At 35.4% G+C, this 4204-nt stretch overlaps 1 long non-coding RNA gene across 1 annotated transcript; it reads right to left on the reverse strand.

Moving 5' to 3' along the window:
• Nucleotides 1–1914: 1914 nt before the first annotated feature.
• LOC110789893 (uncharacterized) lies at nucleotides 1915–3532 on the reverse strand. The gene is made up of 2 exons (XR_002533677.2): nucleotides 2650–3532; nucleotides 1915–2236 (listed from the first exon to the last, which is right to left on the reverse strand). It is a non-coding gene; the product is annotated as an uncharacterized lncRNA (long non-coding RNA).
• Between the last annotated feature and the right edge of the window lie 672 nt (nucleotides 3533–4204).

The raw sequence follows: 4204 nt of genomic DNA on the forward strand, positions 1-4204 counted from the left end.
CCGTTTTTTTGGCGATTTGTGTTTCTGATATGATGATTTGCATTGAAAAGTTCGATTCTAGTGTTTTTTTTGTAATTATTGTTAATTTCTCTTAACTTTTGATTTTTTAGGGTTTTGTTTTGATTTTTTAACTTTTTTTTATTGTTGGAATTGCGATTGTGTTCATTGATGATGTATGTTGGGGTTCAGATTGTTTGATTTTGGCATTTGTTGATGGTTTTGGATTTGAATAGGATTTTGTTAGCTGCACATGAAATTTAGCTGGATTTGAATTGGCCAGAGTTGTTCCAAAGCTTCTAGCTGGAAAATATTCAATGGATAGGTATTATATTCAAGTTTGTAAATCTGAAAATTGACTAGCATCGGGGTGTTGCCGTCTAGGGAATAACTTAATAAGTTTGCTAATTACATCCTTAATTGAGAAACTGTTTAGACGTTGAGATCACTGGGCAGCTTCAGACCCACTCTCAATTCTCATGCTGTATGCAAGCTTCTTCCTCACCCTAGACTAGGCCATGCTAGAGGCAGAAAAGAACCACTATCCTATCCTAAGGTCACGGGTGTGTAGTAGTCTGGTTTTCGTTACCTATTAAAAATGAATTTGTTAGTGAATTCTGGAATATTAAGTCAGTCTTTATTCAAAAATAGTCAGTCGTGTAAGCGATGATGTTTATTGCTACTAATCGTCAATTGTAGTGATGATATTTTGATTTTATTGCTATTAATCGTTAAGACTTGCCAATAGTTTTATCCTCACGTATCTTGCAGTAAGACTAGTTAGTAGTTTCAGCCTTACTTTCTCCTGATGTAAGAGTTTGCAGTAGTTTCAGCCTCTATTTTTTCCTACAGTAAGAGTAGTCAGTAGTTTCAGCCGTGCTTCGTCCTGCGGTCAGAGTAATCAGTAGTTTCAGTGGTGCTTTTGTCAACAGTAAAAATAGTGATGCTGGCTACTGTAGCCTAGATGCTGCTACTGCAGTTCCTGGAGTGAAGCTGATGTCTTCTTCTCTGGTAGCAGCTGCTGTTGCGAGAAGTTTGCTGCTGGTTGCACTTTGCTAAGCTGGATGACCTGCTCTTTTTTGTTGTTGTTGTGTTAGATGAAGTATTCAAACATACTACTTCACCCAGTGAGATCTTCTACTTTTTCTCTTTTATTTCATTCACACATTGAGTTTGCCTCTAAAGGCCTCTTTTTGAGGCAATATTACTTGTTGTTTCTAAAAGGCACATACATTTAGAGGCAACCTTATAAATTTACCTCAAAATATAATTAGAGGCAATATAAAAAATTGCTTCTAAAACCCACATATGTTTAGAGGCAATAAAAAAGTTGCTTCTAAAAACCACGAATATTAGGGGCAACCATATAATTTTGCCTCGAAATATAATTAGAGACAATATAAAAGTGCTTCTAAAAGCCACATATATTTAGGGGCAACCATATAATTTTACCTCAAAATATGATTAAAGGCAATATCAAAATTGCTTCTAAAAACCACATATATTTAGAGGCAACCATATGATTTGCTTCAAAATATGATTAGAGGCAATATAAAGAATTGTTTTAAAAACCACACATTTAGGAGCAACCATATAATTTATATCAAAATATAATTAGAGGCAATATTTTACTTGTTTTTAATAATGATGTTTAGATGCAACTTTAGACTGTCATGAAAGGTTTTGGGTATAGGGGTGAAAGTCCGATTTTCGATTTGGTTTATGACCCAATACATTTTTAAAATTTTCTGTCCAAATCCAAAGTGAATAACAATTCAATCAAAACCAAACCAATCGGAATATATAAATCCTAGTTCGGCTCCAAACCATAAACTGAAATTTCATGGGCCTAGTTTTTGGGCCTATATTGTATTGTACCTGCTTTAAGTCAATATCTGGCCCACCAACAAACACAAATTAACCATTAAACTAAGAACTGTAATTAAAATTAGACTTCAAGTCTTCAAAAACAAATTAATCCAACTTTGAATTAATTCTTACAAATTAATACACCAAAGATTAAAGTCTTAAATTTATTTATCAAAGTCGAATAACAACATTGCAGGAATAACAACAGGTCTAAAATTCTGAATCTCTGTAATTCAATTAACAGCAGCAGCCAGCAGCAACTCAGCAAGCAGCACGTCCAGCAACTAAGCAAGCATCCAGCAGCACGTCAGCAACTCAACAAGCAGCAGCTCGAAATCTCGAATCCTTGATAGCTCGATCTAATAAATCACTGAAAATTCGAGCAAAAACAGAAATTTCAAACAATTAAATCACTCAAATTGGAACCGTAAAGGCGTGAATCACTGAAAATCCATGAAAATAATAATCACCAAATTCGAGAAAAGTCACTAATCATTCGAGCCGAAATTAACCTGAATTCGAGTAATAAATCACTAAATTCGAACATAAATCACTGGAAAAAAAAAAACCTACATTCGAGCAAAAATCATCACCTAACTTCGAGCAAAAATAATCACCTAACTTCGAGCAAAAATAATCACCAAAAATCGATAAAAAATAATCACCAAAAGTTGATCAAAAAATCGAATAATAAACCCATCAAAATTCGAATAATAAATCCATGAAAATAAAACAAACAAATAATGAATTGAACAAAAATTAAGAGTAAGAGATTATCAATACCTTTGATGAAGCCGGGAAGGATAATAGGAGAAGGGCTGAAGGAGACTACCAAGAGATTGAGGCGAGGTGGATCCGTGAAGCGGCGAACCCAAAGGTCTTCTTTGACATGGCTGTTGGCGACCAACCTGCCGGAAGAATCGTCATGGAGTTGTACGCCGGTGTTGTTCCCAAAACCGCCGAGAAATTCCCCGCACTCGGCACCGGATAGAAGGGCAACGGCCGCAGGGGAAAGTCACCCCACTCCAAGGGCTCCGCCTTCCACCGTGTGATCCCGGATTCATGAGCCAAGGAGGTGATTTCACCGCATGGAAATGACACTGGCGGCGAGTCAATCTACGGTAAGAAGTTCTCATCGGAAGTTCGCCGATGAGAACTTCGTAAGGAAGCACACTGGTCCTGAATCCTTTCCGTGGACAATTCTGGCCCCCAACACCAACGGCTCATAGTTCTTCATCTGTACCGGATTGAGAGAGTGATAGCATTAATTCAGTTAACAGTAAGAGTAGAATGAGAACGTGAGGCCGAGAGAGCAGAGAGAGACTGTTAGGGTTAGGGTTAGGGTTAGGGTTAGAGATTAGAATATGAAATGAGGGGGGTTGGGGGCTGAGAGCTATTTAGGGCTTTTGGTGAATGTTTGAGACTTTGAGTTTATTATTTGGGTATAGATAAAATCTTGTAAGGGGTAATTTTTATTTTATTTTATTTTTTTCGTTTTTATTCGAGTTTTTTCGGTTTCATAATTTACAGTCCAAACCAAATTATAAAACCAATTTTTTAAAGAAAACTCAGTCCAAATTGAACCGAATTAAAAAATAAACCTAGTTGAATTTATTTTTACCTTGAAATAATACAAATAATTTAATCAATTTAACCTGCCCATATTAGGTCAGCAATATTTCATTTCAGTTGGAAAATGCGTTAATCGGAATTCAGTTTACATATTGCTTTAGATATGGAGTAGCATCAAATAAATAATAAAGGGGAAATTTGACAATCACCCAAAAAATCAAATCAAACCAAACTAAGAGACAGAGTAATAGATATTAACGTTATATTATTAAAACTATTTGGACAAAACAACATTTAAGCTACACAAATAACTATAAATCAATCAATTGCTTGTTGGTTCAGTGATGATTGAGGCTGAATTTAGTAGGGAGGACCGCGTGTTCGATCCCCTGCAACAACAATTTGGGGGGTAGGGGTGGGGGGGGGGGGGGAGACTATAACTTATCCAGCCAGAACTTGCACTGAATCCGAATTAGTCCTAATGGTGAACCAGGTGGTAACACCAACAAAAATTACAATAAATCAGATCTAAAATTATATGCTCCAATCTTGATCATTATTGTGGTGACCATGTGTAAATTTTCTAAAATTGATAACTTCCTCTTGCTACACTCACAAAAAGAATAAAAGATCAGTTTATTACGGAATATTAGATTTTGAAATAATTAAAAATAAGTTAAATCATACAATGGTAATTATTATTATTATTATTATTATTATTATTATTATTATTATAGGTGGTGTTGTTAGTGGTGGCAGTGTAAAT

This window comes from Spinacia oleracea, chromosome 2 (genome assembly GCF_020520425.1).
Source record: "Spinacia oleracea cultivar Varoflay chromosome 2, BTI_SOV_V1, whole genome shotgun sequence".
NCBI classification, from domain to species: Eukaryota; Viridiplantae; Streptophyta; class Magnoliopsida; order Caryophyllales; family Amaranthaceae; genus Spinacia; species Spinacia oleracea.